The 27,893-nt window shown below is 36.6% G+C and overlaps 1 pseudogene; it reads left to right on the forward strand.

Annotated features, from left to right (window-relative positions):
• The first annotated feature begins 10,259 nt into the window (after nt 1-10,259).
• Nucleotides 10,260-27,893, forward strand: part of LOC148017242 (pyruvate dehydrogenase E1 component subunit alpha-3, chloroplastic-like) — a 41,169-nt pseudogene continuing 23,535 nt past the window's right edge.

Genomic DNA, 27,893 nt, shown 5'->3' on the forward strand with positions numbered 1-27,893 from the left:
TAGCTAAGTTGATATAGTGCATCAACTTCTTAGAGATTTTACTAATTTTTCCACCCAAGTTGATACATTGCATCAACTTTCTTATAGACTTTGCTAAATGTTTGGTCAAGTAGATACCAAGTTTCTTATAAACTTTGCTAATTTGCTAGTATTTTGTTTGGATCATTCTACATGAACTGAATGCGTGAATTACTGAATTGTACATGTAGGATGCTAACTAGGTAGCTTTCAAGAAGACACTCAGGGAAGAATTTTAAATTGAAGACACCAATTTGATTACACGCAAGACTTTTCAGGAGTGGGTTTCACAACCCAATAAGGGTCTTGTGGCTACATAATTATTAATAGAATTTGAAAGTCGATTTGAGCAATTAGATTTTGCAGAACAACAAGCTCTTGCAAGTCAGAAAATTGAATTGTTTCAAAGGCATGCAAGATCTTCAATTGAAGGTCACAAAATTGGATGAAAAAGGACAAGAGGAAAGGGGAGGGACAACAGCCCCACTAAGATAGAAAAAAGATGTATGTGGTGTGATAGTTTGCTGCATGAGAGAAAGGATTGTGTTGCCTATCAGGAGGCCTTGGTGGCACGACAGCTCATATTTTGGAAAGATGGGAAGATCCATGCACAAGAAATGAGATTACCTCTTGATTTGAATTTTGAAAAGGGAGGTATACAGAATTAGTTGTTGGAAGACTTGACTGTCCGAAATGCTTATGTGGCAGTACATGCTTCTACTTTTGGTCTACAGTTGGATAGAATGCTTAGCCAAAGTTATGGTTGGTCCAAAGACTGAAATGTGGACATATGCTTTGCATGCAACTAAAAAGAGAAAAGCTATTGATAGTGAAATATCTCATGCAAGGCAAGACATTCGTGACATAACTGGCTCAAAATCATTGGTAGATGCATGTTTAGAAAAAGGACAAAACACGGATGTACTTGTGGAAGAGAAACAAAAGAGAGATGAAGATAATGCATGGATATCTAAGGAAGTAACAAGAAGAAGTGTGGATTTGTCTAAAGCTACAAATCAGCCACCTCCCGAGCATGTTATGGAAGAGATTGAGCAAGAGCAAAAAGATGATAGCAACCAAGAGGGGAAACAACTGGGATATAAGCTCTTGTTTGATATTGAGATAGCCACGGATGCCTTGGAAGATCCTGTATTAAAAGATTTAGTCATTGCACCTATAGATTTTCTTAATGCATTATTTGAAGAGGTCTATGAAGATCATGCTTTACTTGATGCAAGGACTCAAACGGAGATTGGTGACTTGTTGGATGCACATGATTTGCAAGATGATAAAGTCATTTCTAAGACAGTTCATAAGCTCAAGGATATGCCTTTAGAGGATGTTAGATGTGATGCTCCACAAATGGAAAATGTTTTGCATGCTTTATGAGAGGCCTTGATAGGCAATTTTAAGATGCTTCAAGATATGGATTCCTTCACTATTCTTGGTGATGGTAAGCATGTGTTGGATGCAAGTGAGGCTCAGTTTATGTTTGATGAGATACACAATTGTATGTATAAGAAGTTTTCTATGTGCTAGACTTTAAAAGAGAAGGCATGTTCATATGTATTTGTTGATGGATTCATTGATAACATGTATATGGAGATTCAAGAGCCTCTAGTGTGTGATATGCACCCAAGGCCTTTTGAACTCCCAACATGTGGAAACTCATAAATGTCCAAGATGGTCTAAATAAGAGTTTCTCAAAGCTCCAAGAAAACCATTTAATAGCTCTCAAGCATATGAAGCATTTGGAAGAACATACAACATCAAAAGAAGATTCAAGCCCCAAGCCATTGATCATAGCAAGGACCAAACTCATGAATCATCCCTAAGAACTTGCAACTGACTTCATGAATTTAACTAAAGCAAATATGGACTTGAGAAGTACCAATCAAAAAACATTCCTCAAGAAGGATTTTATATATTTCATAAAAATGTACTAATTTTCGACCTCAATCACCATTCTGTTGGCTCAAATCTCACATTCTCTATGATTGTGTGTAAATATGTGTGTATATGTGATGAACATCTACTCTGTAAGTTTCTTCTCCTTTGCACATTCTTACCCCAATGGTTACAAGAGAAATATGTCGAGCAAATTCCTCATGGATTATCAAGTACATCCCTTATTGCTCAAACAAAAATGGAAAATGTTTCCTGATTCATATTTGATCAATTTGGTTGACCTCAATGGCATGTTCATTGTAAAGAGATGATATGGGGCCTTTCCAAAGTAATGCCATGTAGGCTACACATTAAAGCAACAAATTTCTTATTCATATTGTCATATCTCCTTCTTTGAATCCTCTTCTCAGGATGCTCCCCTCTTGAATCCACAAATCACACTTGGTTGTGGCTTGCATGCAATGATATCTTGGTACAATATTATGCAATAGCCCTTTATTTCAACCCTTTTGCAACTAAAGCAAGTAGCTTGTAACAACCTTCCATTGTTCTTTTAATATATTGTCAACACATATGTAGGTTTTCCACAGGTTGGATGATGAAGTACATGCATGCGTACATGTCACACAAACGATCGGACATACGCAAGGCACTTAAGAGTGGGGCCTCAAAGCCTAAGTGGCTAGACGTACATGATTGGCACTGACTTAGGGAGGAGGCTACAGATTCTCCAAGATGTTGGAGACAACAACGCGAGGCAGCGAGGGCATGACTGGAGACAGGGGTGGTCCATCATCTTGGGAGTGGGGGCCACAAGACTTATCTGGAGGATTTTTTAAGTTTTTCTTTTGTTCTTATCGCTTATTTTTTTGCAATATCACTTGTATTGACAATCGTGTTTCTAACAATTGTATTTTATTTTCTTTGCAGCACTCCATTACACACCACGATCCCACCGACCTAGAGACTCGATATGTAGAGAGACATGGTCTCACTGCATTGATCGACCGATTGTATGCATGCGGCGGCCCAATAAGTCACTCATCTTTCTTGTCCGTAGTTACTAAATTTAATTAAAATGCATTATTGTATGGTGGACTAATGTGTAGTTGTTTCTTTTTTTGTAGAGTTCGTTCTATGCTCCTTTGTAGTAGGACAAGCTTTCAAATGGGGAGGATCTATAGCTCCCCTTGAATCCATGGAGCGCATATCCTCTTCTTGTTTAGTCATGTGATTTATGTGGTCATTTTCTATGCACTATGTTATTATCATCCTTATCTAGCATCGCTTTCATAATGCGATCTTGTATTTATTCTATGTATTAGTCTTATGGATTTAAGTACACTTTGCCTTCATTTTGACGAGCATTTTACACTTTACTATAACTCTTTTGTATGGCTTAAATAAAGCACGTAGTGCTATTTGTGGCAGGGCAGCTTGCTGCCCTGCCACAATTTTTTTTTCTCTCTAACCATCACTATTAGCGTTGCAATTTTACTGCATGCATCGCTATTAGCGATGCTTATAGTGATGATTCTATGGTGTCGCTAATATCAACGTTTTTAGCGACGATGGAGGCAAATTTTTTTATAAACATTTTCGTCGCTTTGAACGTCGGTATGAGGCATGTATCTTGTAGTGATGGCCAATATTCGATAGAACTTGTCAAAGCCATACTAACTCTTGAGCCACTAAAGGTGTAGCTACACATTCAGTCTCTATAGTATTCGTCGCTTTGAACGTCGGTATGAGGCATGTATCTTGTAGTGATGGCCAATATTTGATAGAACTTGTCAAAGCCATACTAACTCTTGAGCCACTAAAGGTGTAGCTACGTATTCAGCCTCTATAGTGGAAACATCAACACCACATTGTTTCTTGCTAGTCCAAGAAATAAGACAACCATTGATAAAGAAACAATTTTCACTTATAGAACACATAAATAAGTGAGAGCTTGCACAATCCAAATTTGTATAATCTAAAAGTTGAAGTGAATGTAGAGAATCAGAGTTTTGTTGGCATCGATAAACCAACCCAAAATCTGTAGTGCCTTTCAAACCCGGGTAATTCTCTATATGTATATTCTCTATATCATGTGCGTTCAAGGCCTATATATAAATGTCATTATCTATGAATTGTCTCTTAATAAAACATTATCCCTTTTGTATTCAATATGTAAATAATCCCTTTATATGGGATCCTTCTATATGTTTTAAAAAAAGTGTAAAAATAGTATTTTAAAAATCCCTTATGTTGAATCCACATGATACATACATATAATTATGACTGACCTCCCCGGGCTTTCAAATACTTCAAAACTCATTTAGCTGCAGTCCATAATGTTTAAGGCACGGAGAACTAAGATGTTTCCCGAGAAAATTTGCATCAAAAATAATTTGATGGTGAGAATTTAAGCTAACCAATTGAAGACATTCAACAAGATTAGCATAAGGTTGATGTAATGCTAATTGTCCATCATTCTATAGAAAGTGAGAGTTTTTGGTAGAGCTCACAAGACAAGGAGTACTAACAAGATGTGTAGAATCCAAACCAAACTTCTGAATAGTATCTTCAATGAACTTTGTTTGACATAGTAATAAAACACCCTTTTCTTGATAGCGTTGAATCTGAATACCAAGACATGAGTGTATGTCTCCAAGATCAACCATGTCAAAAATGAAAGATAAAACCTTCTTTACTTATTGAAGGAAGTTAAGATTGTTAGAAACAAGTATGGTATCATCCACATATAGAGTAATAATAACAAAACTATCATTTCATCATTTCACATATAAGTTAGGATTTGAAGAACAAGAAATAAAACCTTGTTTTGTAAAGAAGAGATCAATCTTTTGATACCAAGCTCGTGAAGATTGTTTGAGACCATAGAGTGCCCAATGAAGTCTGCAAGCAAGATTTTCCTTATGTTTGACTACAAATCCCTCTAGTTGCTCCATGTATATCTCTTCCTTTAAATCACCATTAAGAAAAGCAATTCTCACATCCATTTGGTGAACCTACAAATCAAACTCAATAATAAAAACTAATAATAAGATCCGAATACTAGTAATACGAACAACAATAGGTGAGAAAGTTTCTTGATAATCAACTCTTGCAATTTGTGAGAAACCTTTGGCAACTAGTCTTTTTGAATTTGTCAAATGTTCCATCTACTTTTGTTTTAGTCTTATGAACCCACTTGCATTTAATAGTAGTACATTCAGGTGGTAACTCAGTTAGAACCCATGTACCTTTATAGAGAAGAGATTCATACTCAGCTTCCATGGCCTCCTGCCATTGTTTCTTTTGTGGGGATGACATGGCATCGCTATAAGAGACAGGGTCTTCACAAATATTGAGAGCATTCTCAATAATATTAGCATCATAAACATGATAAGTACCATGCTCATTATCAATTGGAAGATCAACATAAAGATCAATGCCGATGTCATCATTAGCAATAATAGGTGCAGGTTGTGAATCTTGATTTGAAGAGTCAATATTATCTCGTGAAAGAGGTTCATCATCATATAGAAAATGAAATAAGTAAGTAATGACTTTGTATCATCAATGTCCTCCAGTGATCATGTTTGCCCAGTATCCTCCTGAGACCATGTACTGGCCATAAGTTGCTCATTGAAAATAGCATCACGACTTATGATTACCTTCTTGGAAGATGGATCATAAAACTTGTATCCCTTAGAAAAACTTTAATATCCAATGAAAATAACTTTCAAATTGAGAGGATCAAGTTTTTAGCAAGTCTCTTTGTGTACAGGAATATAAGTAATACATCCAAAAGTTTGAAAATATGAAACAAAAGGAGTTTCACCTATCCAAGTAGTGATCAGTATTTTACCAAAAGGAGCAGTTGTAGGAAGATGATTTTGCACAAATATTGCTGTTAAGTCTACTTCAGCCTAGAGACATGGAGATAAGCCATAATGAATGAGCATACATCGCATGGGATTGAGAATAGTCATGTTTTTATGTTCAGCAATACCATTCTATTGACGAGAGTAGGGAATTGTGTATTCATGATGAATACCCTGATTATTACAATAATCATCAAAGTCATTTGCAATGTATCGTCCACCATTGTCACTGCGAAGTTTCTTGATGCAATGACCAGATAAAGCTTTTGATTTGTGTCACAAGAGAAAAATAGTGGTGTATCTTGAGAAGTCATCAATAAAAGCCATGAAATACCGATATTTAGATTTTGATGGAGAAAAAGGTCCACAAATATCAGTGTGAATAAGATCAAGTAAATCTCTAGAATGAGTTGTGATGGAAATGGAAAAGAGTTTGCAAAAATGCCTTCTAAGTGCACAATATCTACAAATACCCGTATGTAGATGAGCTTTGAATTCCATACCTTGAACAAGGTCGCATCGATAAATATCGACAAGCTTTGAAAAATTAGAGTGAAAAAAGTGATGATGTCATATGTTGCTATTAATATCGCTAGGAGCTGTAACAACATTTGCAACATCTTCATTTAAAGATAACTAAAAAGGATTACCATTTCGAGGAGCAACGTCTATGGTTTGACCATCTTTTCTCAATGCAACACTTGGTATCATGGTCACGAAAAAGAGACCAAGATCCACAAGTCTTGCAACTAAATATGTAAAACTCCACAGAGAATTCTTGTTGAACGAAGAGTATCGATATATAAATCACCTATATCTTTGACTCGATAGGTCATGCCATCACAACAAGACAAACTAATTTCTTGATAAGAATAGAATGATAATTATGTAACCATTGGGACTGATATGTCATGTTTCCTGTAGCACCAAAATCAATAATAAAAAGAGATCCATTACGAATATCATAGTATCCTTTCTGAAGAGATAGAATAACTCACACAATTTGCTTCTTCAGTAGTGTTGTCGTATGTAGTAACATATGCTCTATCATGACTTGAATCAAAATGCCTCTTGAAATATAGATGGATTGGATGATCACTCTTTTTGCACTAATCACAAGGAGAATAATCTCTGGATAAATGCGGTTGTTTATTTGTAATACTATGTTCTTCATCATATTGTTTTACCTAGCAATCATCTGTAGTGTGACCACTTCTATTGCAATAAGAACAATGTCTGTTAGGAAACTTGAGATGAGAGAAATTACCACCACGATGACTCCTACGTGTAGAGTGTGGAAAGGGACGCCTTCGAGCAAGTAAATCTTGGTCGATTTGATGTGGTTGTGTATGCTCTTGTGAGATCATAATTGTTTCTTTATTTGTGTGTCGTTGTTTATGTCGTTGTGAATATTCAATCAAAGATATACAAGCTTGATCAAAATTGATCCCATCTTTGTTAGATAATATGGTAACAATATTATCATAAGCAGGATGCTTTACAGTATCAAGAAGCTGTGTTACAAATTGCTTTCGTGGAATAGCATTACCAGCAATAGCAAGCTAAGCGATAATGTTCTTGAACGATTCCATATGTGTTGTCATAGAAGTTCCGATGTTGTATTGTAACTCACTAAGTTGACTATGAAGATAAAGTATTTTTTAAATAGGTTTCTTCTCAAAATTTGCTATCAAATACTTCCATGTAGCTTGTGAGGTTGAAAGATTACATACATCAAGCATAAGAGATTCTTGAAGAGTAGCAAGAATATACTGACGAGCCGCTTTGTCGTGTTTGACCCACTCATTATAAAGAGTTTACCATTCTTCAAAGATAGGTCATTCAATTATAAAGGTATTATCATGAGCTTGATCAGTTGGTTGAGGCGGCAGACATTTATAATTACCAAGAACAATATCATATAAGTCATCGCCTTCAAGAATTAGCAGCATCTCTACTTTCCACCCAAGGAATCCTTGTCCTTGAATGTGAGGAACTGAACGTTATCCTAAAGGAAATCCATTGACAATTATAAAATTCAACATAGCTGGCTCAAAGAATACGTACAATATAAGATCACAGAATTTGCACGCCATGTACAAAACGATGAGACAAAAGTGTAGCACAACAAATCATACACAGAAGCTATACTATAAGGAAAGACATTTATTTCAAAAAGCATACTCCAAAAGAAAGAGACCCGAGATAGGCGAAATGTGGATAAGAATAAAGAAACCCAAAATAGACAAAATGTGTGAGAGAAAAAATTGGTCCAATATAGACAAGAAATATAAACAACACTCAAAATGTTATTGCTTTACTTTTTGGCCAAGAATGGATGATGATCTGGCTAATTTTGGCAAAAACATGAAAATGCAAGAGTAAATAATCGTGATGAAACCTATGTCCTAGAAGTCTACACGAAAAGCTATTGTCCTGTTTGTTTTCCTATTTCAACTCTAGTTTACTTGAACTCACATAAGTTTTGATACATAACTCCAAATTGAGCATGGATTTGATAGGAAGAAAGCTTATGAGTCGTAGCACATGACAAAAACTTGTTTTCTTGAGAAAGCATTTCCTTAAAAGTTTCCCAAATAGAAACTTTTAGGGTGTCCAAGCAAGGCATATCTGCAATTCATTATATCTGCGATCTAAATGATGATCGATAATGATCGAGTGAACTTCTTCTATGCTTAAAATTCATAACATAAGATGCTTATAACATATACAATACATCAAATTTAAGCATGAAAAGAACATGAATCAATAATTGAAGAGATAGTATATATATATACTTCTTAATTATCTTCTTCAAGGAATTGGTTGTAATCGATCATGATAGCTCTAATACCCTGTTGAGATGTAGAGAGAGAAGATATGTAGAGATGCGATAGGGAGACAAAAGACACACCATGTACACTCCCAAAGACTACATCATATTGATCACAATCTACATATATATAGGTGAGACCTAGTCTAGATAGGGTGAGCTATATATAGCTCCAACAGATAAGACATCTGTTTAAGTATAAATTATTAATGAGTGGCTGAAAGAAGTGGATAAGTTTATTTTCTAAATGTTTTATATAATTATTGAAATGAGAGAGAGAGAGAGAGAGAGAGAGAGAGAGAGAGAGAGAGAGAGAGAGAGAGCACTTATAATTGATACCTACATAGTTCTTATAGTATAAGTAGGATAACTCCATGTGCATGAGTGATGGTTGATTAAAGCTATTATAAACTCTAGCCAAAATGTGTAAGCTTGTACTCATTAATATAAGTCTTTAAAGAGCTAGACTTTTACTTTTACAAATTCATATTAATGGTGAACACACACACAGAGATCATGGACTAAGTTCTATTAAAAAAGTATGCCTATACACTAATCTAACATGTACATGTGACCTTTTTTGAGTGTAGTATCTTCAGTTTTATATACAAGGGAAATAATAAACAATATGTCCTTAATTTCTAGATCCATATCTTGAGCGCATGATGTATGGGAAGATCTTATAATGTGTTACAGCAAGGAAGTGGCAATATGAAGCAACAATTTTCACTAAAAATAATCTTTATATACCCTAGGGAGTAACAGTACTTTAAAAAAGTTAAATTGTTTGATGCTAAAAAATAGAAGGTATACAAGAGAACACCATTGCGGGAAACAATAATAGTAAAGTAACAACGAGTAAGAGAATTTGATATGCAAGAAGATATGGACTAGAGGATGGGGTGCTTGCTCCTTGCATAACTCGCCAAGTAGATGATTAATAGGGACTACTACATATTGTCATATGTGTAGGTGTCAATAGAGCAACTTGATTGCCATCCCTTTCATTATACCTAATACCTTGTTGATGTTGTTGCAATGCCAAACATAGATTCCATATCTAATACCTTGTTCATGTTGCTTTGATGACAAACATGGATTGCCCTACCATTATTCCATTTCTGCAACCTTGGTGAGTGCACAAGGGTGTGTATATTGCCAAGCCATGCATAAGAGTACCGACTGTAGCCATGAACCAGGAACATAGTCATGGTGCATTAGACTGGGTGCTGAATAAAGATTTTAGCATTGTTAAAATCATTGATAGAGCAACCTCAAGCTATGCAACCATAGCTGGAGTGTGAGCATCCCTTTAAATATTGTTGAAAAGAAAGGGGAAATAAGAAAAAGGATGCATGCTTTTATGGGTACAAACATCTTATCATGTACAGGTGTTTTGGCCTTAGCCATTTACTCAAGTGGGAGCTGGAACAATGAGCTCTGTTAGACATATTACCATGCAAAGCTGACGTTTCACCTTAGCAATTTACTCAAGTGGGAGCTGGAATACGAAGCTATCTGGTCTGCATAGAGGGGATATCGCCGACCTTCTGGCAAACGAATACTGTGGGGCTGGGGATAAAGGTGGAGTATGATGGAGGAGCTTCACAAGCTATCTGGTCTGCATGGAGGGGATATCGCCGATCTTTTGGAAAACGGATACTGTGGAGCTGGTGATAAAGGTGGAGTATGATGGAGGAGCAGAGCTGGTAATAAAGGTGGAGTATGATGGAGGAGCTTCACGAGCTATCTGGTCTGCATGGAGGGGATATCGCCGATATTTTGGAAAACGGATACTGTGGAGCTGGTGATAAAGGTGGAGTATGATGGAGGAGCTGAAGCTGATGGCCAATAAGGTCTGTGAAGCCGGTTTTCTGCAGGTACTGCGGTGCTATTCACAGCGGGCCTGGGGGGACGTCTTGCGCAGATCAGAAAGATGATGAGATGGGTAGCTGTACCTGATGATGAAGGAGTCTCAGCAAGCTGGTATCGTGCCGGCTCGCGTTTCTTACTAATTCCGGCTGGTACTGCGATGCCAGTGCTGGCTGGCGATCAGAGAGGAGCCACCATGCCTCATCAGCAACATCAACATGTAGGTATGTGATCAACTCTAAGCGTGTGGGCGCCAGGATTGCAAGCATGCAATATAAGCTCTAATGGAGGACCAGCTGCAACATTACTAAAAGGCACCCCCCCACTAGAAAAGAAAGCCCTGGTGACATATCTTAACACTACCAACAAATACAGTCCATAGTGAGTAGTTCCATGGTGAAATGACCATGACGCAATAGCATCAATTTAAGTAGAGGTAGTGAGGTCGTCACAGCACATAGACATCCATGGAGACAAAAACCCATGCCACCATACTATAGGTTTATCACACTCCCAACAAGAGATGTTTGAATTTCTTTGTGAAATGGTTTTTTTTTTAAAAGACAAGATGATACCAATGCTTGGCCATGTGCAGCATGGGGCTTTCCCTATTTGTAAACCTTCTATATTAAATATGTTCAAGGCCTATTTAAAAACACCCTTGGGGGTTCACTATATATATATATATATATATCACGTGCTTTCAAGGCCTATTTATAAATATCCTTGTCTGTAAAAATTTTTTGAATAAAATACAATCTTTTTTTATTCAATCTATAAGTAATCCTTTTATATAATATATTTTTATATGTAATTATATATATATAATAGTAGTTTTAGAACCCCTTATTTTGAACTCACGTAAAGTTATGATTATTGATTTAGTTAATTCAAATAATTATGCGCTTAGTATACAAGACATTTTATATTTTGTATGCTTCTATTTTGTAATCTTAGTGTTGGGCATATTTATTTAAGCCCCAAAGATATTGTTTGTAATTTTAGATATTGTTTATATATTGGAAAAAGGTGAGTCATTCATGAGAAAAGAAACAAAAAGTATAGATGTATCATTCTATTTTCAAGCATAATATTAACGAAATTGATAAATATATATTTTGAAAAAATCATTCTCAATGCATGGAGGGAGATTCTACCCAATTGGTATTATGATCTCTCTTTTCACATTTCTCTTTTGGTTTCTCTATTTTCTTTTGTGAACAATTCAATTTTTCAATACTCTATCAATTTCACTACAACATATACATGCTATAACGACGTTTATAACGATGTTTTCTTTATATATAAAAAATGTCACCGTCGTCGCTATTAGCGTCGGTATTAGCGTCGCTACAAAACCGCCGCTATTTGCCTTACTATTTTCGTCGCTAATTTCGTCAGTATAGCAACGAAAATAGCGAGAGTTACAGAGGAATTTCCGACGCTAATACCGACGATTGTAGAATTATTTTCCGACGCTGATATTGATGGTTGCAGAAATTTTTTTTTATGGTAGAGCTGCAGCCACACAGGGGTAAGAGACAATTCCTGCTGTCAAAGAAGTTAGACAATCGATCCCAAATAATGACAAGACTTTGCAAACAAGTACTTTCATGACATTAATTAACACAAATGTGCACTGCATTGATAAAGAAAATAACAGAACTTAAATTGAGAAGTGCTACTGCGACAAAGCAAATATGAAGTCATGCTACAACATAGAAGTCCGAATCATATACACTTAGCTATTACATATGGAGGATAAAGGCCATAAGGCCTTACATAATACAAGATGGGGAGTAATCTTATGTAGCCTAATCTGCTCTCTACGACTCATCCGCATCAGAAAACTCCTCTCGCTGTAGTGGCATACCGAAGGGAGTCTGCAACAACAAATACATATATAATTGTGAGTGCCAAATACAAACTGACATATAATGATAGATTTCTCAAATTAAGAATGATATTTATTACTACTTACCGGTCCTCCGCGAGCATAGAGCTTCTCAATCAGGGCACTCAAGCCATGCTTCTCCCCGTATGTCACCTCTAGTGCAGTCGGGTCGCGATTCATAAAACCTTACTGTGGCACACAAACATTGAAAAACAATGTACTTGAGATTCATGTTCGAAATACGTACATCAACATGGATGTCATTAAATTAGAGTACTCTACTCTATTAATACTTACGAAATCTGCCAAGAATGTTGCGTGTCCATCACTACCAAGATGATGCACCGATCCTGCATCCAAGCGTGCCTTTGATGCGTCCTTCTGCTGCTTCCACTTGTTTGGAGTGGATGTCGCCTCATCTGGAGATTACTCCAGTCCTCTGTATCCAGCCACTCCGACTTCGATTTGCCCTGCTTGACTGCTTCGCGTGCATCAGACCGCCTATACAACTGATAGTCACGCATACGCGTCATCATCCACCCTCTCGAAAATCTATCATTGCTAGAGGGCTGAGGGAACTCTCGATACAATGTATCGATTATGTACTCCTTGCTGGCATCTGGGATCTCCTTCCACTTGTCTGTAATGTTGTGCCAAAATACTTGTTGGCACAACTCATGCATCCTAGAGATGACAGCTTTTCCATCATCATTCATGTATAAATGGCCAAAGGCCTTATCTATGAGATACGAGTAACCTGCAAGATTTTGCAAACGGATACTTTCATGACATTAATACAAATGTGTCAAAAACAACTTGAATTGATAAGTGCTACTACGCAAAAGGATGTGAAAATACATGCTTGGAGGAGTGGGTTTCGTGTACTTCTTGTCGCCCCTAGGAGTGATCGGTGGGGTGCGTGAAGGAGTGATCGGTGGGGTGCGTGAAGGAGTGGGAGCAGTAGACGTCTTGCCCGCCACCGCCAATGAAAGACAGTGTTGACTCCCTGGTGGCAGTGCGAGTGGGAGAGACTGCATCTGTATCCCCACAACAGGAGCTGCCTCCTCCTCGACTACGTGACTCTGAAGCAAAGCGAGACCTGCGACTGCGTCTACTGGAGACCAAAGCATCGGACTGTGTAGAGTCTGCCAATCGTGCTGAGGTGGAACGGGAAAGCTGTGCATCGGCTCTATCTTTGACTCGTGCTAGCTGCTCCAATGAGAAACGCGCTAGCATCGCGTCAATGTCGTCATCTGTAAAATTGCGACTCATCCTGCCGTCCGTACCCAAATCCTAAACCTGCACAAACAAGGAAAAATAAGTCAATTAGATAATGAATTGCAAGACATAATAAAACTAAGACTTCGTTTTAAAATAATTAAAAAATTTAGATAATGCAAAACACGATACTCCAAAAACATACAAACTATCCTAACCGATTTGCAAAAAGTAGCATTGCTGTAGTGGGAGGAACGTTTTGATCGAGTCACTTTTGTTTAGGGTTCCACAATCTCATCTTGACATAGCTCAATATACACCAGGAGATTTATACAAAATTCTCCACAAAATGAGGACTTTGCTTCATTTTCAAAAAACCCATCCTCTATCTCCATAGGTGAGATGTCTTGGTCCTCTAAGCGGTTCATCCTAGTTTCTTATATGCCTTCTGTCATTGCCGCTATTAAAGGTGTCTCTTCTACGATCGGTACGGGGGTTCTGGCAAACACGGGGATACTCCTAGATGTCATGGGAATGACATACCACCATTGAGGTTGTTGCGGATTACGGAAAAAGACGACCTGATCCATATTACGATTAATATAAAAGTCCACTTTGAGATTGCTAAAGCGCATCAAGTATTAGGGACTCTTACCTACTCACAGTGATTTGGCAAAACAAATGTATCACTCAAATCGGTCCACTTCTTCGTTGAGTCGATCTCAACAAAGCCACTTGGCCCTCGCCAAACAGTTGCACTTGCTCCTTCAAGAGTAACCTTAAACCATTGCACATCAAATATGGTCACGGAGAAACTTCGATAGTCCACTGCAAGGATACTCTGTAAACATCCAAAGTACTCCATCTCTGCAACTACACGGTTTGGATCTGTGGCACGTCGCTGGCTTTCCTGCTCAAACATTGCCATCACTCCACAGTCCATTGTCGAGTGTAACTTGTCGATGTGCTCTACTCTGAAATGTCGTCCACGTGACCATGCTACACTATGGACCTTATACTGGGAGAAGAACAAGTATATTAGTTGTGATTTGCAGTATAGATTGTAATTTCTTGGGATTGCATACCTTGGGATTTCATCCATACCTTGGGATTGCATCCATGTGAGAAGTCCAACTCTTCTTCAGTAACTGTTTCTCCATCTTGAGATGCTTTGGTTAGGGCCTCATGTAGCCATCTAGTGGACATGAGTAGAGGCATCTCCTCTAAGCCCTTCGGATATCGAATGGGCCGTTGCCGCATACTCTGTTGAAAGTTAGATCTTGCAGACTCTCGCTCAGCTCGAGCATCCTCATACCGTTGCAGCCACTTCTCCATCGTAGCACTATGCAGCATACAAAATTGGTTCGCCTTGGACTCCATGGATGCATCCATCTTCTTCTCTATTTTGTTTCCCACTAGGACATCTCCATTTAGACGGTCATCCTCCTTAAGTGACCATATCAAGCCTTTGTCCCGGTCCACAATGGACAACCACTCAGAAATGTACACCAAGGCCTCCGACACTAACCAACCTTCAACCGTGCTACCCTCAGGACGAGCCTGTTGTCGCACAAATCCCTTTAAGGTCTTCATGAACCGTTCAAGGAAAAACATCCATCGACTATGGACTGGACCTGCAACCTGCAATTCATCTACAATATGCACTAGAATATGGGTTTGTATCATGAGCATGCTAGTGGGAAGATACTTCTCCAAAAGACAAGCAGTCTCTACTGCCATGCATTTCGCGGATTCAATCGATGATGTGTGAATCTCTTTTTGGGAGACAAACTAAACCAACTCGAACAATTTGTAAATGGTTCTCCGTACATTGCGATCGGTAATACGAACTGTGAAAATCATGTAATTAATCATGTGTATAAACAAATGGAGATTCTGAAATCTAATATGCAAAATCATGCCATACGCAGCCTCATACCGTACACACCTGACACATCTTATGCCAATAATGGGATTTGAGTCCTATCAGTTGGTCATCCTTTGTGAATGCTGTCTTGAGAGAACGCATTAGGCCACTCGGCGTGCGAAAGGACTTGATGTTTTTCTTTACTCATCGCACTTTATTGCCAGACAAAACCCAAGGAGCGCGCGGCAATTGCACTCAACCGTCGACGCCACTTACATGCCAATATGGTTCCACCTTTCCCACTGCTTTCAAATCCATCCTCGCTCCTAGTGTGTCTCGCTGCCAAGTGAGGTGGTCCCATAGCAAGCTACCCACATTCTTAAAAATGTGCATGGGATCTAAAAGGTGGTTAATTCTCAGTTTTTTCCAATAAGTCAACTCATAGAAAATTGAGAAGCGTCGCATTCCACTGGGAAGTGAGTCTCGGTCCACCATCCTGCGATCAAACCAATTCAGTGTGTTCATTCTCGCAGGAGGGCGACCAAGAAATCCTTCTCTCATGACATGACCCTCTGGCAAAAACGCCCGATGTCCCTCAAATACCATCTTCTTCATAGATTTTGACATACGAGAATCCAATCTTGGTCCACACAGAGGACATGCATGGTAACCTGACGTGACTAGCCCTGCAGAACACACATGTACAATAAGGCATGTCATAACACCAACATCGCTCAAAGAAAACTAGCAAAATAAGAAAACACACTTTACCAGAGTATTCTCCATAACCTGGAAAGTCATGCATGGTCCACATAAGATTTTCCCTTATAGTTGCAGATCACCTACCAATATGTTTGCTCATGTCCTCCACTACAATTCCCTCCCACAACTCCTTTAGCTCATCAATCAGTGGAGAGAGGTAGACATCCATATTCTTGACTTTGTATCGTCCAAGCACAAGCAAGCTGAGCAAAAGGTGTCCTTTCTTAGTGGAAAGCCATGGCGGTATATTGTAGTTAACAAGGACCATGGGCCATACACTATAGGAGGTGGAAAGTAAACCAAAAGGATTTACCCCATCCATGGCAAGACCGAATCGTAGATTCCTCACCTCCTTTGCAAAGTCAGAGAAAGTCTCGTCAATGTGATGGCATGCTTCTGAGTCAGCTGGTGTACGCTGTACACCATCAGTGGATCGATTTTCCGCATGCCATGTAGTCAACTTTGCAAAACTCTTGGTCCGAAAAATGTGACGAACACGCGGTATCAGCGGAAAGTGTCTCAAAACCTTCTGCGGAACAGTCTGTCCTTGCAAGTCATTTCGATACCTGTTCGCACCGCACTTGGGACATGTGGCCAACAATTCAAACTCTCCCCGAAAGAGAACACAATCATTGGGGCAAGCATGAATGCATTTATAATCCATGCCTACCTTTCGCAGCACTTGTCTTGCATCATCACGAGACTCAGGCATCGTGTTTTGGATAGGCAAAATGTAAGATTTCAACGTTCTACAAATTGCAATGAAGCACGTTATTAGAGTACTACATAGCACATTTTAATGGCTTTCAATAAAGAATCATACATATCATAATATACCTGAATAGCTCTGTCACACTTGCATCGCTCCATCCATACTTTGTTTGTATGCTCAACAATGCAAGAAGTGTCTTCAAGCGGGATACCGACTCCCATCATACAGTGGAATGGTAGCCTTCGCAATTAAAGGATCTTGGGATTCCGAGTCTGTCAGAAGCAATGATTCGATCATGTACTCTAACTCGGGCTCCAAAAAAGCAGGAGGATCGTCCATGTCTCGAGCATTCTCACCCATAGAAGGGGGTTGAGAGTTATCACCTTCTATGAGACAGTTATCTCGGACGGCATTTGTATAGAGCGCGGACGAACCCGTCTTACTGGACGCAAGAGATCTGCGGACTGCAATGTATCGACATGGCCCTGACCCTGTAAAGGACATTAAGAAGCTAACTTCTAAGATAACCCCAAACTGTTATACTTAAATCAATTACATGTCATATAGTAATGAGAGAGAACTTACCGCAATCTCGTAATTCAAGACTGCTTGGTCGATTATCTCAACTCGAAACTTTCCATACCGTTGCACATGCTCTATGGACAAACGACGTTTTCGATGAATGGCCAATTTGCATTACGTGCATGGACAGGGGACACGTTGATTGAGCCAAGCCTCACAATCACCACCATGTTGGTCGTGAGTGCTAGACATCTTGACTGTGATGTAATGGAATGATAATTTAATAATGATTCTATATTGTATATTGGGACCACTCCACTATATATATTTCAGGTCTTTTTTTTTAAATTTTCATACCTATCTCTTTGAATTCGGCTCTAAACTTATCTATCTTTGAGGTCGGCTCTAAACTATGCTCACACACATACATTTTCGTACCTACATTGCAAAGAATAAAAACCAACACAAGAAAAAATTTGAAAACACTCACTTCTATTTCTCTCTCTTTCAACACTTCCTAACCTACATTGCAAAGCAACACAAAGCAACACAAAGATCGAAGAGAAACCAACACTTTCTAACCTACATTGCAAAGCAAAACAAAGATTGTAAAGAAACCAAAACAGGGAATATCATCGTGCTCTCTTCTTCTTCCACGACCTCTTCGTGCGGGCGACGCTCCTCTCCTCGCGTGCGGCTCGCGGCTTGCTTCCTTGCTCACCTCCCTTTCTCTTTCTCTCCGCCTTCGTGCACAAGTTTGAAAGAAACATTCGGGTTTCCGCGAAATGTTACTGCAGTAAGTCGTCGGTATTAGCGTCGGTATTAGCATCGGTATTTACGTCGCTAAATAGCGACGCTAATAGCAACATTTTTAGCGACGCAGATAGCGACGCTAATACCGACGCCAAAAAAAAAAACGTCGCTACTTAGCGTCGCTATATATGTGTACCCTTGTAGCGTTTATGGTTCAATTTTCTCAACAAATAAAGTTAGTTGCTCCCCAAGGATTCTTTATTATTCAATTTATTTGTGAATACATATAATATCAATTTATGGTTCAATTTGCAAAAGGCAAGTGCTCCTTAAGAATCATTCAATGTGAAACAAATCTATGCTACCTGTAAAGTAAAAAGGAAGGAGAATTTTCATTTATCTTAGGAGTACATGTAAACTTATAACTTTTGTATTTGTACTAAACACTAAATAAACATAGCTCCCAATATATTTGACTTTATCATTTCATTTATTTCTAATCTTTTTGTATGACAAAGTTTCAACTTTCACTTTCCATATGATAATGAAATTCAATTTGAAATTTTTAATCATTTCTCAATCGATTTTCACTACAAGGGATTAGACCCACAAATGGCCTCATTGATGCATTTTCTCAAACTGAGAAAGAAAACTTATGAGCCCATCTATGGTTATAAAAGAGAGAGTGCTAGGAGATTTGAGTTTAAAATTGCATTTATTTTACGACTTACCAAGGTGATTTTTAATGCTTTTCTACACTCAATGGAACTGTAATTTTTACATTAATTTAAATAAAATTTTAAATGCACTTGAACATGTAAATTGTACACATATTTTTACGCTGATATACATGTGCTCTATGTAGGGGAAAAAACCAAGGATTGTTGGCTATAGAGAAAGTACCCTATATCCACAATTCTACAACTAGCAGCTCCCTGCTTTTTTTTAAAAAAGACATTACATACTCATTGGGTTGAGCATCAACTTTACAAATCGTATGTGTATATAAGGAAAATATTATTTACATTAACAAAGATTGAGATAATTAAATGTAGAGAACAAAAATGACCAAGAGTGGCTCGTAATACTCGAAAATGACCAAGAGTAGTTGATATTGCTTACAATATATAAAAGATGTGTATATGATTTTGAAACTAGCTAGTATGGCTCCTAGTACCTAATAGGTTACTATGTACATCACAGATCATATATCTTGTAAAGATCTCTCACCAACATCCCCTCCCTCTGTATCATCACTCTTATCATCCTTATCATTATCTTGCTCCTTATTGTATTATTTGCTTTGACTTGCATCACCCCTTATTCCGCTTCCTTCCTCTCAAGTTGCCTCGTTAGATTGTTGTCCTTGTAGATGCAAAAGATTCAAGCTTAGAATAACTTTAAACATTCAATGCATTTAACAAAAGAGATAACATAATATATAATTTGTATCCTGATTTCATGCCATTGTAGCTCTATGATGATGCCTTGCTACCATAAGTGCCTCCATGTGTTGAGCATGTTGTGATTATGCTTATAAGCCCTCATGTGGTTAGTGGACATTCGGCCAATAATACTCAACAACAAAATGAAAACATTATAAGTATTAGATACAATTAATGCTAAATAGTCATATATAAAAAATTGAACACACACACACACACAAACTTACACTTATAAAGTTTGCTTTCCATGTGTCAATGCCTCCTAACCCAAAATGCAGTAAGCTAAATCACTCCATTTGGATTTATCATGCCTTCCTCTAATGTGGGCTAAAGATTACCTGCTTCACCTTGCTTTCATACAAAGTGTAATAGGACTCTTAGAACCTTTCCAAGCACCCATGGAGATGGAACAATTAGTGGTAGCATGTGGCTCATCAACAATTCCTCCTAGATCAAAATGAATACTACCACAAATAAATTGGCTATAACTTGAGCTAGAAAACTCCAATTCTCAAACTTTTGATTCAAAATGGATCCAACAATGCTCTCTTTGAGACAAACTATAGGACGTTGATATAATAGGTTTAGAACAAAAAATTCCACAACCCCATCTCTAAGGCTAAATTGTCCAGGCATGCACCATGTTGTAACCTGTAAGTGCCCTATTTCCACCTATGAGAGAAAAATGGTTTGTTTCTATTAGCTCCTATTTTACCAAGTTAGCTTCAAAATAGCTTATGATAGATGCATGACTTGTAATTTTAGCCACAATTGGCTAAATCTCTCCAAGATCTTTGTTTGAGCTCCAAGATTAGTCTCTACTCCAAGTAGAACTCTTGCAAAGTACCTGCTATGTGGCTTCTATACCTGCTCTCTAAGATTTAATGGTGAAAAATTGGAGAAAATATATTTGAAAATGAGAAAATAAAATGGATCAAAAACCTATGCTCTATTACCACTTGTTAAGGAGAGAACTGAGAGGTGAGAGAAAGAAGAGCAAAGGAGAGAGAAAAGAGTGACGAGGAGAGAAAAATATTAGAAAGGTAGAAAAGACGAGAGAGAAGCCATAGAAGCTATGAATAAGAAGATGAGGTAAGAGACAATAAATGTACTAATGTTCAAAAGATGTGAAAATTTATGTCTCACCCCATTTATACCTATGTCAATGTGACAATGTATTATTAATTGTTCCACAGTAAAATACATCTTCTTTCCAGCTTCTTACAAATATATAAGCTTGCATAGTAAATGCTTGATACCCATAGGGTATAACAACCAAGAACTCTTCAAATGTTGAGCTAAAACGATTTGAATTAATCCAAAATCCTTTCCTGAGCATAAATACATTATCCTAATATTGCAAACTTGGCCCATAAGCATCAAGAGAGTATAAACTAACTAAATATTTGATGTCCAAACAGTGAATAGAAAGTTTGCCTTGAATTGTAGATCGATGTTTGACCTCAAGTGCTCCAAATAATGCTCAAGATGACAGTCTTCAATGCTAAGGAGGGTGCCAAGCAAGTGATCAATTCATATTGAGCTTGGAGTTCAATAGGAATTGGAGAATGTGATTGATGTCAAGAACAAGGGCAATAAAATTGCTATAATTTAGGCTAAGCTTCTAAGGATTCTATTGTTGCTACTAAGTTGATTGGAGAAGTAATGAGACTAATGCATACCTCAATGAGTGGCTACCATGGAAGTTGTGAATGAAGGTCTCTTCCTAGGCTAAAGTGGATGTCAATGAAGCTCCTCGAATGCTTAATTTGATATTAGTTGAAAGTTGGAGAAAAATGTGAGAGCACAAGTGAAAGTAAGAGGATGCAAGAGCTATAGAGGTCAAGTAAGAGAGAGCAAGATAGTGTAGTGTGTAAGAACTCCTTTAATCACAATGTGTAACTTGCCTTTCCTTATTCTATTGTCATAGAGAGAATAAAGAATAAGGTGATAGTGATGGGTGGGCCACCACCTACAAAGTATAGATATGTGGCTAGTAAGTATAAGTAAATGTAGGTGGCTAGGCACAAGCATCCTTTAACCCCCAACAAACATAGACGACAAAAAACATATTTCCATAATAGCAACCCTCCAAACCCTCATCATTATAGCACCACTTATATTTGTGAACACAATAAGGTAAGAGATTCACATTTAGAAACAAATACGAAACAAATATTTCACATTGTAAGCTTTAATCGCTAAAAGTGCTCTCTCCACTGCGCCTTCTTCATAGCTATGTGTATGTACATGTGTTTGGAGTTTTGTTTGAGTTTTATCTTTTGATTCAAAGGGAAAGCCAAAAATAGGGCCTTGCGATTTTAAAATAGGTGGTCCATCTAATTGTGTGTGGAAAGAATTAGTAAAATGCATATTTGATTATCACATTTAAAATAGTGTTAAAATCAATCTTTTATCAAGCTTATGCTCCACACATTTAGATATTCTAGACACACTCACTAATGCACATCACACCTTGTATTTTCTTTGATTTTATTGTAGTGTTTATTGCAAAATAATATACATTGTTCTTACTCTAAGTTTGAAATATGAGTTATGAAATATTTAGATTGAAGTGTAATCTTAAAATAAAACTCAAATATAATATCCTATTATAAAGAAATCATATAAATTATTTTAAAATACAATTTTTTGAACTTAAAATTAAGCATTTGATAATAGTTTCAAATCCATTTCATTTCAAAAATAATAAAATTTACTTTTGATCAAAGACTAAAAGTAATGTAATATAAGTAGCTTGTAATAACTTTATTTTTACCATAAATATAACTATTAAAAATAATAAATTAAACAAAATAAACTAAAATATTATTTAACAAAATTTAATTTTAGAATTGAATTATTAATTAAGCTATATTTTTCTTTTTAATCCACATCGGAGTGCAAAATATTTTACTACCTCAAGTTTCAACAAACCGAAGGATTATTGTGATGAAAGGGTTCATGACTTGTACATTTAAATTTAAAATTTTCAATCTAGGAAAGAATAATTGAAATAATTTTTTAATTAAAAGTATATTTTATCATAAAATTCATAATTTTTGGAGAGCTTGCATTTTGCTGTCATGGCTTGAATAATTCGAGCATATGGTGGGTGCAACAAATAAATTATGATTAGTTTAATAAATTAGAGGTCACAACAAATAGATTTTTTCATACCTCCCATTGCACTTGGTTTGTTGGTTTTGGTGGCCTCTTTGCAACTTTTGAGTTTCTTGCTTTCACCTTCTCTTTTTTGGTAAAATCATGCATTTTTGAAATTAGAATCAAATATGAAGCCTATAAGTAGTCCAATATACCTCAATCCAATCATATGTGCAAAAGTAATCATACTATTAAATGATCAATGTAATGCCTCAAGCCTATGAGTAATCCACTTATACTTCGATCCAATCATGTACACAAATGCCATCATTATACTAATTGGTAAATAAATTGTCTCTATTCCTCATGCATACCAAGAATCATTAATCCAAATCATTTTATATACAAAAAACCATGTAAATATTAAACTCCTAATCTTGAGACATACTGTCACAAAGCAAAAAAAATGCATGCATTTATTGGCCATAGAGTTGATGCTATTACTAAAGTGCAAATGTAGAAGAAGACAAGCATGGTGTCCAAGAGCACATGAGCCAGAAGACCTAAATGTTGAAGTGACTATTATGCATCAAGTTTTTCTATTGTATAGAAAATTACTCAGTAGCATTATAGGGAAAATCTATGGAAAATAAGTGAGAGCTAAAATTAGTGGCCCCCTTGTCCAAATGAAACAAATAGGAAAAAAGGGAAGTTCATATTTCATTTTCTCCATATAATCTATAATGGGCATGAAAACTTTCTCTAGGCTATGATACCTTGAAGAGTTGAATTTATTGGTGTAGCATGCATGCTATCGTAATTCTCCTTCCTTCCAAAAAGTGATAATGAAATCCAACTAGAATGAAGGCTATGAAACCTACCATGGATGCCATAACATATTTATCTGTGATTGGGAGAGTATCTATACATCAAAAGTTTTGACAATGGTTAATTCTAAAATGGTTGATTTTGTGGTCATATGTTTATGCTTTGTCATCATGGTAGGTTTTGTCATTTGTCACAATAAGCATTGGCAAGAAGTTCACTATGGGTAGGCCTTGAATTCACCATGTTGCAAATGATGTTTTTATTTTGTAGCTATGAATTGATTTTCCATGATGGTAATCATTAGAATGTTCAATGAAAACCCCATTCACATGCTTTGATCCATCCCCATAAAACACAAGGAGCATAAAGACATTGGGAAGTCTTGAATGCCAGTTATGTCAGCACATGACATGTCTAGTTTTTGAATGCCACTTATTTGAGGACATGACATAGATCTTTCTTGTGCTACTTTTAAGCATGGTAAAAATCATGAGTCTTATCTTACAATGACATAAGAGTGCTTAAAAGATGATAATTATATGATTACAAACCATGCAAACTTCCATTAGCTCGTCAACCTAATCAAAACATCTCCAACTCCTTCACAAACTAATTTACCCACATAATCCTTTTGTAATAGATAGAAACTTCGTTATAGAGAGGACATGGTGATAATACAAAATAAATGTGTGAGAAAAAGAATTCTATATAGCCCCTCCTTTCCATACAAGCCCTTAAAAGCACAATGTTTGTTTGCTCATAGTACTTGAGTTATTGAAGGGAGGTACAATGTATAGATGATAAGAAAGTAGCATGGGTGACTTCTAGTTATAACCTTGTTATTACCATATTAACACATCATATTATGATCACACATGCATGAGCAAGGAGAATTTTAGCAAATTATATTACTTGATGTTAGAATTTAGCTACTATGAGCATTTCATTAATGCGATACATTATAAAAACCTTTAACGACAAATGAAAAAAAAATAGTGAATTATCCATTGTATAGCTTGCTCTTTAATTACTATTTATAGCCTTTGAAGCACCCTATTGTGGTTGATGGTTTTACTATTAGAGAATCTGTTGTATCGCATACATTTAAGAGGCATTAAAGGGACCCTTTTTAGATATTTACATTAATTAAAATATCAATTTTTCCTCCAAACTTGTTACATTGATTGATTCTAAAACCACCTTTGACAAATGCAAAATTTTTAAATAAAATTGTTTGAATAAGCATATTACTCTTGATGAACTCACATGCTATAGTTGAGTACAAGGGTGAAACCTGAGTGAAGATCATGAGTCTAAATAGAGTGTGTTTTTACTTCTCATTAACCCACGTTATATTCAAACTTCTCCAAAGCCTTTTTAGGGTAAGATTTGAGTCAAATTGCAATTTTTCCAAAATGGTTGCTAAATAAAAGAATTGTAAATTAGAAAATCAAACTCTCTCATGCCTTGTCTTAAACTCATGTCTCAATTAGATAATTCATTTTTGCAAAGTAGTCTAGCACACTAAAAACAATGATATATAAAAACTTTTATGTATGCTTCATAAATCAATACTTTAACATGCTCCTTTACTTACTAATCATGTGTAATTTTAATCTATATTGGTTAGATTATATGCCCTAATGTGATAGTCCCAAGAAAATTGACATTCCATTTCAATAATCTCTTTTGTTGGACTTGAAATATAGCTTTTAAATGCATACCTTGTTCAAATTTTCTATTCTTAATGGTCTAGCATCACCATACATGCAATTTGATAAATTTATGTATTCTTATCACACACACACACACACACACACGCGCGCGCGCGCGCACGCAATTTGTTAGATTGTCAAATATTTATGACTTTTTTGTAAAACGGGTATGTTTATAGAAAATGTTGTGCATATATCAGAAATACAAGTCTAGATAATTTTCCACCCTACACACTCTCATTGTTTCTTTCTACACATTGTTTTCTCTCACATTGAACGCATCCTTAATCATATATTAGCACTTTTATAGTTATTACATGATTCAAAGTAGTGATCAACTCTACTCTTTCAAAACAAGAATATATTATCTTATTTATTATGTTCCATTTGCAACCTAAAATTTTGGGGCATATTATCATGTAAGCCAAGATGCACTTTATTTCTTAATTGTGAAAGTGAAAGTCACTCTTCTCATTCATCCACTATATAAAATGATTGGATCATTGATCAAATGTTAAATTTTATAATAAAAAGTCAAAAAAGAAAAACCCATATTCTCATCATATCTCTTCCACTTACAATAAACACTTCTAGTATCTTCAATACCTATTAGAGTGTGTGAATTGGCTAAGATGTAGTGAGTGTTTTTTTGTACTAAGTGTGCATATGGAGCACCATTCATGATTCACAATTTTCACACTGACAAAAATTTGTAGGTATTAGCTATTGGATAGGTCTTATGGCCACTATACTATAAGAAAAGAAATCAACCAAGTGGAAGTGGCGGCATGTGTCCTTCAAACCTAGGACATTACGAGCATGGTGAAAAGCTTGATAAACCCCCACAACTTAATTGATGTTGAAGTATTGCTTGATTGGAATCTAAAACCAATCAAATAACTTCAAGAACTATATGACCCACAAGTTCTCATGAGAAATTAGTGAGCCAATCATAAAGGAACAAAATATTGTGAAATGAAAACTCTCATCCAACAAGTATCTTACATGATTTTATGCCAAATAATGCAATGACTTTAGTTGAGGTTTATAGTGGCCTCATAATTGTTATAGAATGAAGGGGCTTTCGCACTATCTCCCTATCCACATCTATATGACGCTATCACATATTGGAGCATTCTTGAAAAACAAAAATAAGTTGAGACTTGGATCCCGTATCATTAAGGGTTCTTTGATCTTATTGAGAAAGTACGGTAACTCTTAAAGCTCTTAGCATATAGTTCACATCGATACTTGGCTTTTTTAGGTTATGTTTTGATGCTTGATTGTGCATTTGTAATATATATTTGAGTTTTTGTCCTTAGCCTCTTTGGCTTCTTTCGAACTTTAGGCATGTGATGTATATGGTTCTAAATACTCATTTACCTGAACTAATAATTATGTATAAGATTTTAATGCATCATGATCAAGTTAGTATTAGATACTAAGGCAACATCACAAAGTTTTTTTTTCCAGATTCAAGCTTATATTTGAATACATAAGGCACACATTATGGTGTTGTTTCTACAACTCTTGGGATAAAATCATAAGGTGTATATCGAAAGCAGATAGTGGGCATTGTGATGCCTATCATGTGCATGTGAGATGTCCAATAAGTGGGCAAGTTCCTTTGCAAAGGGTAGACATTGTTTGATGGATGGACTAGAATGTAGTTATTTTATGGGCCTTCAAAGGTATGTGGGTTTCTAGGAGAGCCACCTTTGATTATTGGGATAGCTTCTATGATTTTAATTCTTCTTTGATGTAAATACAAGGTTATTATCATGGGAGAAAGCTCTATTATAAACTAGACAATGCTAATAGAGCATGCGTCTACTCTAACTTTTGAAATTGACTACTCATACAATGAAGGCATGTCAAGGAGAGGACTAGAGAGACGGAAAGAGGAGAGAGAAGACTACAAAAGAGAGAGAATAAGAGATGCAAAAGAGAGTGATGAGAACAGAGAACGACTAGAAAAGGACAGAGAAGACACAAAGAGAGAGGGAAGCCATAAAAGCACACACACACACACACACACACACACACACACACACACACAGAGAGAGAGAGAGAGAGAGAGAGAGAGAGAGAGAGAGAGAGAGAGAGAGAGGAGACTTGTATTATGATAATGATGATGGTTTAAAAAATTGAGTCCCTTACACCTTTTATACCAGCCAGTGTAGTAGGTATTTTATCTCCATTATTTTATTTTCACCTCTCTTACATTCTATTCCCACCCAAAGGTTTTTGCCTTGAAAAACAAGTTGGGCACTTATTACAAAAAGACAAGGTGGGAGCAAACCAAAGTACTACTCTACTATTGCAGATATTACAAGGGTTATCTAATGGAATGAGGGGTAATTGTTGATGTATAAAGGGTCATTGACTCAGTATGATATATAAGTATGATTGGGGAATGATAAAATTTAAATCTTGATCCATATTCTCTAAGAAAATGAAGGTTGCAACAGTGGACAACATGTTGTTTACTACATGACCCTATTGTAGTAAATATGAGATAACTTTCTATGGAGAACTCCAATCAAGGTGTTTGATACATAGAAAC

This window comes from Lygodium microphyllum, chromosome 22 (assembly GCF_053477565.2).
Source record: "Lygodium microphyllum isolate KBCC chromosome 22, Lygodium_microphyllum_v1.1.10, whole genome shotgun sequence".
Lineage (NCBI taxonomy): Eukaryota > Viridiplantae > Streptophyta > Polypodiopsida > Schizaeales > Lygodiaceae > Lygodium > Lygodium microphyllum.